This window comes from Mus pahari, chromosome 14, assembly GCF_900095145.1.
Source record: "Mus pahari chromosome 14, PAHARI_EIJ_v1.1, whole genome shotgun sequence".
In the NCBI taxonomy this organism is placed as follows: Eukaryota; Metazoa; Chordata; class Mammalia; order Rodentia; family Muridae; genus Mus; species Mus pahari.
The window spans coordinates 37,991,695-38,002,452 of NC_034603.1; the positions used below are offsets into that span (position 1 = coordinate 37,991,695).

General features: G+C 43.5%; 1 pseudogene; it reads right to left on the bottom strand.

Moving 5' to 3' along the window:
• LOC110332643 lies at positions 1-493 on the bottom strand (annotated as a pseudogene).
• Positions 494-10,758: the final 10,265 nt, after the last annotated feature.

The window sequence follows — 10,758 nt, forward strand, 5'->3', positions numbered from 1 at the left end:
TCACTGAGGTGGCTGACCATGTCCACGACCAAAGCTGCCTCTAAACTGGAATGCAGTTGCTGAGCCAGCCCCAGCCTTAGCTTTCTTGTCAGCTCCAGGGGGCACAGCATTCCTTCTGTAGGTGTTTCTGTCGGCCTCCCCTCGTGTGACTCTTGCAGGCCGCTCACTCTCTGGACCTTTGGGCCTGCCAGTCTCCAGAAGGCTGTGGCACAGGGTGGCAGGCACAATCTCCGGGGGTAGATGCAGGTAGTCTCGGAGATACTGGATGCCCTCATTCGTAAGGTACCAGTAGAAATGTCTCCAAGCAAACTGCTCCTTCACATAGCCTCGAGACTTGAGAGACTGCATGGCCTACATTACATGAAGGTTTGGGCACATTCTTGTCTGCCAGGTTGGGGTGTGTGGGCATGTGGACATCCTTTTTGGCGACTATCACGCCTTCCTTAAAAAGGAGTTTGTAGATGGCAATCTGATTCTTCTTAGGCATCAACATCGTGGTGGCTGCAGGGTCTGAGGCGGAGGCTGGAAAGCATGACTTCTTCTTGAATTATTGTTTCATATATATGTATGTTATATATATATATATATATATATGGCTTGTCTCTGTAGACGCCTGGTTCCCCCTCTCTGAGCAGCCACTAATGGCTGTAGCTCTCCTAGGAGTAGGGCCTTTTGAGATTTCCACCACCACATTGGCATGCCAGTTGGGTTCTGGAGGTCCTGCTTAGGTGAGCATGTCCTTGAAATTTCATGGGTGTAGCTTCCCCGCGTTACACATAGATGGCATTATCTTGCAGCAGACATCCTGGTCCTCTGGCTCATACAGTCTTGGCCCCTCTTCTGTGCTGTTCTCTGAGCCTTAAGTGTGGGGTTATGTTGTAGATGTATCGGCTAGGGTTGGACATCCCATGGTCAATTTCTCTGTGTTTTTGTGACAGGACAGGACAGCACAGGAGCTCCTCATCTTCTACTCTTGCTAAGGCCATTTCAAGTTTAACCAGAATCTGATCTCCCTGATGGAGAATGCAATGGAAGATCACCCAGCTCTATTCTAGAAACCCTAGAAGAGATCCATAGATAAGAGAGGGCATGTGACATCTGACTTTATGGGCCTGGATTCCTCATTCAATACACAAAAAAATCCACAAAATTCATAATTTCATTTTCTTTACAGCTTAATAGCACTGCATAGTATACATGCACCACCATTTCTCTGTCCATTCTTCAGCTGAAGGACATTTAGGCTGTTCCTATTTCCTGGCCATTGTGAATACAACAGCAGTGGACATGGCACAGAGCAAGCCTCTGTGAAGTAGGATGTCCAGTCCTTTGGGCATTTGCCAAGGAAGGTTTCAGCTTTGTGAAAATTCTCTCCAGGGATTTCCAGAGTGGCTGCAATAGCTTACAGTTTCACCAACAGTGAGATCGTGTTTAACGTGATTGAGCCCTTGCCTAAGTAAGAGTCCCTTAAACTGTAGGACAAGGGCTTGTGAGATGATTTAGTGGACAGAGGCACTTGTAGCTGAGCCTGATGACCTGAGCCCAGTCCCTGGGATTCACCGGGTGCAAGGAGAGAACCCCATGCCTGCAAGTTGTCAGCTGCTCTCTACACTGCAGACTGTGGCACACACACACACACACACACACACTTAAATAAAAAGACTGGAAGACAAAGAGATCTCTCCATGGTCAGTGACAGGGGACATTTGTGGGGCAGATGCCTGAATCACTTCTGAACCATTTTGTTTCTCTTTTCTGCCAGGTTGGCAAGTCTTCCGACTTCCCAAGTCTCCTAGTGTTAAAGCTCACTTCCCATAATATGCTATATCTACAAGGTAGGCAGGTAAAGCCCCTTAGGAAACTCCGTTTAACAAGAGTGACAGACAAGTGAGCATGCTCATAAAATTAAGACTATAAAGTTAGCTCAGATGCATCACGGTTTGCGTAACTAAAGCAATTTTGACAGATGCAGTGACTTAAAGCTGTTGAGAAATTAGAATTGTTACTATGTATTCTTTCCTGAGTTGTTGTATCTATTTTTCATAAAAGCATAAGCTAAATGGAAATGCTCTAAACTGCTCGGTGTATTTGAGTCCGTCAAAGGTGTCAGAACTTTAATTAGTGTGAGTACTTATAAACGCACCGTGGCACCGGAAAGAAGCTAAAGCTGTAGTATGGTGAAGGAACTGGGAGAAGCATGGAGCATTTTGTTGAAAAGGGGAAGGACTTTTATGAAGACATTCAAATTTTACAGGAAGGGAACAAAGCAGGAAGGGGGAGAAGGTGGGAAGAGAGATGGGAACAAGGCTCTGGGTAAGGGGGTTTCATTTTGAAAGTCAAAAAGAAAGAGGAGAATCAGAAAGGGCTAGACCTGGTGGCTCATGCCTTTAATCCCAGCACTTGGGAGGCAGAGGCAGGTTGATCTCTGTGAGTTCAAGGCCCGCCTGGTGGATATATTGAATTCCAGGTCAGTGAGACCCTGTCTCAAAACAACAACAGAATCAGAAATGGTTTGGGAAAGTAGGGGTTCTGTTCCTTTGCTGGAAAAAGATAAAAACCAGAAGGTTCAAATGAAGTTGTAGACAAACAATGAAGGGTACATTCTGCAAAACGTTGGAAAAACTAAAGAGAAGATTACAAATTTAAAAATACGTGGGGGCTGGAGAGATAGCTCAGTGGTCAAGAACACTGACTGCTCTTCCAGAGGACCAGGGTTCAATTCCCAGCACCCACACAGCAGCTCACAACTGTCTGTAACTCCAAAACTCTTACACAGTTATGCATGCAGGCAAAACACCAATGCACATAAAATAAAGTTGTGTGTGTGTGTGTGTGTGTGTGTGTGTGTGTGTGTAATGTGTATGTGCCTGCTTATCTGCATATACACTGCATGTGTGTGGGTACCAGTAGAGGCCAGAAGAGGGCATCAGATCCCTGGAAACTGCAGTTACCACAGGAGATTGTGAGTCATCTGATGTAGGTTACTGAGAGTCAAACCTAGTGAAAGGGATTCTAGCCAGCCCAAGCGTGGTAAACATGGCTCTGGCTGGGCTTGTCCTTCTCCCCATTCCCTCTTCCTTGCTAAAAACCAACTGTTGGGTTACGTTCCTGAAGCTAGCCACTAAGGTCTATGCCTTTATTTGGCCACTTTCTCTTCCTGAGGCCAACTATCAAGGTCTAGCTATCAAAGTATTGAAATCCACCATTCAAAAGCCCCCTTTGGCCTACCTTATTAACATGCCCAATTAAAATTAAATACCTTATCCTAACACAAGTTTTCCTCTTGTACCTTCATAATTTGCCATTTGCCTATGGGCTATGTCTGTCTCCTCGTCCAGAGGCAGTCCTTTGTGCCACGCCCCTGTCTCCAGACACATAACCTTTCCTCTTCTCCCTCATCCTGTATCCTCTGTCTTTGCTCTTATTCCCTGCCCTTTGTCTCTCTGGGGCAACTCAATCTCCTTTGTGCTGAGAACTTGGTCTTGGGGATCAATACCAGTTTCTATCCCATGTTTTCTGTAATACCAACAAGTGTTCTTAACTGCTGAGTCGTCTCTCCAGTTGCTGAGAGATTTTAATACATTGAAGGATAGCTGATCTCAGCATAAATCTCATTCCAAAGTCTGTTCAGTGAGAACAGCTTAATTGTAATTTTTCAAAGAGATTTATTATTTATGTGTCTATGTCCCTCCTCCTTTGTAATGTGTGTGTGTGTGTGTGTGTGTGAGTGTGCACGTGTGTGCATTTCAGGTCCCCTGGAACTAGAATTAGAGGAGGCTGTGGTCCACCCAGTGTAGATGCTGGGAAGCAAATTCTGGTCCTATGAAAGAGCAGCCAGTGCTCTTAATCAGCAAGACTTTTCTCCAGACCTAGTTGTGAAACTGTTAGCCAATAGTCTTCCAACTCTTTTGTCGTCAACAGTTTTGATATTTCTCAGAATTTCTCAAGTTCACAGAAAAAAAAGTCATTAAGTTATTTTAAATATAGCTTTCTGATAAAAACAAGACTGCTCTGTACTTAAGTTACATTTCTTCTAAAACTGGTAAAGAACCAGAGACTGGCCCTTATCCATAGGGCACATAGGCATGAAAGCCCACCCAGACCAGACTCTCAGGCCATCTTCCTGAGATGAGGCAGGACTAGCTCTTCAGCCCTGCTGCCATTAGGGACCCAGAAGACAGTGGGCCTTTGCATGGCAAAGCTTAAGAAATTTAGCTGTGGACATTTGGAGACGGGGACTAAACCTCGTTCTCCATTTGGACTCATGGTAATATTAATCTTGATGCTTCCTGCAGGGCTAATGCCGATGGCTCCCTAAGACTAGACACTAACACAAAATTTTACTGCTTCTGCTGTATCTAAATAATAGGCTTACAAAAATTGATCTAATTAAATAAGTTTTGCCTGATTATGCATTAAAATAGCCCTTATAAATAATAAATTTAAAAGGCGAACAATTGTTTGTTCTGTAGCTGGTTTGATTGAATTCCACGGCTAGCCACCGCACCCGCTGGCCCCATGTGTCCTCTTGTCCTTCTCTTCCTAGGGCTAACAATTGGGCCCTGCTTAATTAAGTGATTGTTACCCAGCACCTGACCCTTCATAAAAATTAAAGATTTAAAAGGAACTAAGAGAAATGAGGAACAAGCTAAGGAAACACATTTGTCCTGATTCCATTTGGGGTTTGCAGTTCTCAGCTCTCTCTCGCTCACATCTGCCTTGGCAACACATTTGATATTTCCACAAATTACATGTCTACATGTATTACCTGAAATAATTAATGTGACCTAAGATAAGTGAGAAAGGTATAAGTCAAAAGGCTCAAACATTTCAAGGTTACTCTCTCCCTCAAATACCTTTGATGTGAGATTTTTGTGATTTTTTTTCGTTTGTTAAAAATTGCTGTACCTCTGAATCTCAGCATCAGGAGACTTGAAGGCACGAGCTCTCTCTTAGTCACCAGCTAATGAAGGCCTCATATACTTTCAATTGGCTTAATCAGTGTGGTAGTCTGTATTTTTCTTATGAGGATGATTACGATTTTCATAGGTGACTAGAGAAGCTGAAATGTATTGTGGGGGATCTAGAAGGCCACACACACATTCTCAGATATCCACATGCCCAAGCACTTGACAGCCTCTCCCTGTTGCCTAAGCTTGAGCACACCCTAATGTGCCCACAGCACATACCACACACTCAGAGTCGCTTGGCAAGGACTGAGACTTATCTCTGTTTCATCATTAGCTTTCTACTGAGCTAAGGGACCAGAGACATCAGTTTAGGATCAATTCTAACTACATATGCCTCTTGCAGTCTTTGTCCTACAAGAGTTAAATCTTTTTCTACTTTCGCTGTTAGACATCTTGGACTGTTTAAATTGGAATCTCCTTGTGATGTTTGAACCAAGTTACTTAATTCATATGTACTTAATCCAATTGTAGGCCTCAGTTAATATTTTCCATTAATTTTTGAAAATCATTAAGTAGGGCTGGAGAGATGGCTCAGTGGTTAAGAGCACTGACTGCTCTTCTGAAGGTCCTGAGTTCAAATCCCAGCAACCACGTGGTGGCTCACAACCATCTGTAATAAGATCTGATCCCCTCTTCTGATGCATCTGAAGACAGCTACAATGTACTTAGATATAATAATAAATAAACCTTTAGACTGGAGTGAATAGGGGTGGGAAAGGGTGGTCAACCCAAGTGAGCAGGGCCAACTGAAGAGAGGAGAGGTACTGAATTCAAATTCCCAGCAACTACATGATGGCTCACAACCATCAGTAAAGCTACAGTGTACTCATACAAATCAATCAATCAATCAATCAATCTTTAAAAGAGAAGAAAAAGAGAAAAAAAAAAGATCATTAAGTGTTTGCAATTGGTCCCTATGGGTCTGTACCTTTTGTGGTCGAATTTTTTTTGTTGACTGATTTTATAGCCCAAGTAACTAAGTGACTCTCCTCTCTACATTTTTTTTCTGGAGCAATCTGTAACCTCCAGCATGGCAGAATTCTTTCTGTCATCTTAAACAGTCTCTAAAACATCTTTGTTAGAATTGGCCATATAGTGGTAGATGGAGGAAATTGCTTATGAGTCATTCCTAATGAGTCTGCCAACCCATGGAATTCCACTGTGTTTGTTGTAAAAGGAAATCAGGCAAATGAAGGAGTATTTTGTTGCCCAAAATATGGACATAAAGTTGGACAATTTAACATTCCCCTTGGAAGCACCTTCCAGTGATATCTTTTTAGTGAATGCCTATTTAAAGTAGGTACAGAGAAAATGAACCTTTCCCCATCTTTCTCATGCAAGGGTATTGAGAGAAAACAATCTTTCAAGTCAATTATTATTAAAGGCCATATTGGTAACAAAGACGGTAAAGGAAGTCCAGGCTGTAAGAGACCCATTGGTTGAATTACCTTGTTAACTGCTCTTAAATCAGTTATCATCCTCCAATTACCGGATTTTATTTATTTATTTTTTTACCACAAACATAGGGGAATTCCAGGGGCTAGCAGACTCTTCTAGATGTTGAGCCTCCAGCTGCTCTTGTACAAGTTGTTCAAGTGCCTGCAATTTTTCTTTTGCTATGGGTCTTGCCTAAGAGGCTAGTTTGATAATCATTTCAGGGGCAAGGGTGTTGGTATGTCAGCAGTGGCCCCTTTTATAAATTTGGAAAGTTGATCCCTGTGACATCTTGTGTTTGGAGCATGGGCACAGCTTGTGATTGCTCTCTATCTCCTGTATCAATACCTTCCCCAGGAGCTTCTGCCATATCACCTCTAATTTCATCATTTTCTTTCCCTAGAATTTCAGGAATACTAGTTTGAGTATCCCATTGTTGTAAAAGACCCTTTCTCCATTAGTTTATGGGTATATCAGACACGTAAGGTCTCAAATGCCCTCTTTGCCCTTTTGGTCCCACACAGGTAATCCATTCGACACTTTGTCGCATTTGTGATGACTTACTGATTCCTACAAATTGTGAGTAAACCTTCTGCAGTAGTCAATCTGGATTCCGAGACTTTTTGGAAAGTATACTAACATCAGCTCTTGTATCCAACCTTCTATGTCAACCCCACTCATTTGTACCATTAATTGGGTTTCTGATCATTAACCACTGTTTGCCAGAACACACGTTTTCCAGTATACGCAAAAGCTCCTGTTCTTTCTACTGGAGCAGCCTTGCCCTTGATGTAAGGAAACATCAATTGAGCAATTCTATCCTCTGCATCGATTTTCATCTCCTTCTTCACATGTGCCATGATTTTTATTTCTTCCTTGCTATCCCCATCTACTATACCTAGATACAGTATAAATCCTTGAGAAGTTAACCCACTTCTTCCCAAGATAATTCCCACTGTCCCTGAAGGTAGGGGACCCTACACACCAGTGGTTAACTTGTAACATTCAACTTTTGGGGATAATGTAAGAGGGATATCTGTGGCCAGATCCAAAGCTGCACTTCCTTCTGTAGCATGCATAAGATCAGAAATATCTAATTTTGATTATCTTGCCTGCTTGGTAGCTCCTGACTGACCAAAGGAAACCGGCTCCTATTGTTTGCTGTGGAGCCTTGAGCTGACACACCCCTCGTTTTGTTTCCCAACAGCAAGAGATTAGCTCTTATGTCTCTCTTAAACCAGCAGTCCATTGACCAATGTTTGCCCTTTCCACCATGGCTACAGTACCCTGGAAGCCTTTGTGGCTCACAGCCACCAGAACCTGCTAGCTCTCTCCTATGATTGCCATATTCTCTAGAGTCATCGCACCTGTTATTTTGAGTTCTGGATCTTTTAGCCTCACAATTTCTTTGGAAATGATCAAATTCACCACAATTAAAACATCAAGCATTTTGATTCCTGATGTTTCTAGCTATGATTTGCCCTATGGTATTGACATTATACTCCTGAGAACCAATAGCAATTGTCTCCATTCATCTATAAGGGCTCCACATGCTTTCGATAGTCTGATTGTTCTCTTACACCCAGTGTTTGCATTTTCAAAGGCCAATATTTCTATCAATGATCGTCTGGTTTCAGGGTCTGTTATAGCTCTATTCACAGCTGAGCTCAACCTCTGTAAGAATTCTGTGAAGCTTTATCCCAGGTTCCCCAACTAAATCCCAAGCTCTTAAAGTGGTAACAGGACATTGTTCGGTTACACCATCATCAGATCTGATTTGTTTTTGTAAGCCAGCGTAACACCCTTCTCCTAGCAGTTGGTCTTTAGTAACATTCATTGCCCTCGCTAAATTATGTTGTGCTAGTTTTGTGGCTTTGTGCCTCCACCACAACAAGCACTGTAATTGTTGTTCAGCTTCTAATACAGCTGACACCAATCCCTTCCAATCTTGAGGGATCACCCTATGCTGTGTAGCCAAGTTATTTAGCATCTCTTTGACAAATGAAGAATGTAGACCATAAGATACTATAGCTTCTTTAAAATGGTTTAAATATGACATTTGTATTAGACTCTAGGTCAATTCATTATATGCCTGCCCACCATTGTTAGCTGCACAAGACTGGGAAGGCTGACAGTGCCTGTGTAGGCCCAAGCAAATTCTCTGGCGATGCACTTGGCTGCACCTTAACCTGATGTGCCTGTGCCATTGCCTTCTCTTTCAGGTCCCTAGAAGCAGGGCTGGGTGGCAGTTTACCTTCCAGCCTAGCTTGCTTTCATCATGCGGTACATTCCTGGTCTCATTCTCCAAGCCAGAACTTTCTTCTCCTCCTAGTGGCCCTTGTTCTCCAAGCACTTCTGCCTCTATCCACAGACTCTCTAAATGCAAAGCCAACTCTACAGTCTTCTCGAACAGAAGAGAGTCGTCAGGTTCCCCATTAAACTTTTTCAAAATAGTATACATGAAAACTATATAAAGCAAAACTGAAAAACCCCGCCTGGGAGCAAGGCAGGGTACCTCCCAGCTGCAGTAACTGCCATGTTGCCAATCTCCTTAAGCAACATGCTAACCCTGTTTCCCCTACAGGATCTGCTGTTTCCTCTATGTTAGAAGCAGGGTCAGTCATTAGGCCTAAGCCACACTGTAACTAAAGCTTTTCATTCCCTGTAAATACATAAGCATAACTACATCCCCATCTTAGCTCTATTGCAGGTTTCCACTCTGATGTCATTACATCCTTGTAGTCTATTGGTTGGCCGAGTCCCTCTTTTTTTTTTTTTTTTCAATAACCCAGCATCTCTTACCTGCTGTTGTTCCTTTTTCACCAACCTTAAGAAAATTTAGAGTTAAAAAGCATTATTTAGTCTGTCCCTGGGGGTTTTAAAATCTTATCTCTATAAGCCTGCTGCCTCCCCGCCCCCGTGCCCCAATGCCTGACAGTTTGCATGGAAATGTTGAACGAATCCTCCAAGATCTCCAAATGGACAGCTAAAACTGTATCTGGTCTCCCTCAGCCTTGCGCCCTCTTCCACACCCTTCCGGGTATACTTGATAATAAGCAGCTTACAGCCAAGACTCAGTGTCAGTGTTGTCTTCCTAGCTGCGCTGGTCAGTTTTCTTTCACTTAAACAAATGCCTGGGCAAGAAGAGCTCACGAGGACAGAAGGCTTTAGTTTTGCTCGTGTGATATTGTGTTTTTAACTCACACTTCTAGACGATTCTGCCCCTGATTGACAGGCCTCAATGCTTCAGGTCTGTGGCGAGACACATCACCATGGCAGGGTGGTATGACAGACAAAAATCCCTCCCCTACAGCCTGGTGCTGGCATTGAACACCTGTTATCTCAGCACTTGGGAGGCAGAGGCAGGTGGACCTCAGAGTTTGAGGGTAGACTTGTCTACAGAGCAAATTCTGGGACAGTTAAGGCTACACAAAGAAACTTCTGTCTTGAAAAACCAAACCAAAACCCAAAACCCTCATCTAAGGACCAGGAAGGGAAAGGGGTCGAGTTCCCATAATCCCTCTTAGAGGGCATGACTCTGTTCCCCACTCCACCCGTCCTCCCATCTTCCATGTCCAGAAGCTATCTTGCTGGACTTCACCTCTTGGATATTCCACTGTCTGTTCCCCTGTATCACCAAGTTGGGGACCAAGGCTCTAACACAAGGCCCAGGGAGGACATTGCAAATTCCAAGTGTAGTGTTGATCTTTGATTGACAACATGCTAATCAGAACACTAACAAAAGCAGGAGCAGATCCAAATTGGAAACAACCTACATGTTGAACATCAAGAAAATATTCAATAGATAAATGGCTGCCCACATGATGAAATAAGACAAGGGGCAACTAAAGCACACTTGGTATGGAGGGAACTCTCTGCTCTGCCTTTAACTTAACAAGCAAGATCCAGAACACAGCCCCACCAGCCCTTCGTTTAAAAGGGATGTGTGCACAGGTTCAAGACAGCCTCTTCAGGGAAGTGGCAGGGCTGGAAGAATGAATTGGAAACATGTTCTGAAGACGGAACGTGCTCAGAGAGCCAGGCAGAGATGGCAGGCGGCATTGGGGTTGGCTTCTGTCTGTCCTCATGAGCCTCTTGGCTTAGGATACATCACAAAATGCTCTAATCCCTGGTCCATTACCCAAACACCACTCACCTACGTTACTTGTAGGAACTGAATTGTTTAACATAGGGAAGGGCTGCATGCTAGCGACTGGCTTTCATTGTAGCAATCTTTTGGAATGTTTACCTTTCAGTGAGCTGAGGTGTCGAGGGCTCTGACAATTTAACTTCTTAAGTGACAGTGACAGGTATGAACCTCTCTGATACCCAGGCTACCACGAGGGGAGGATGA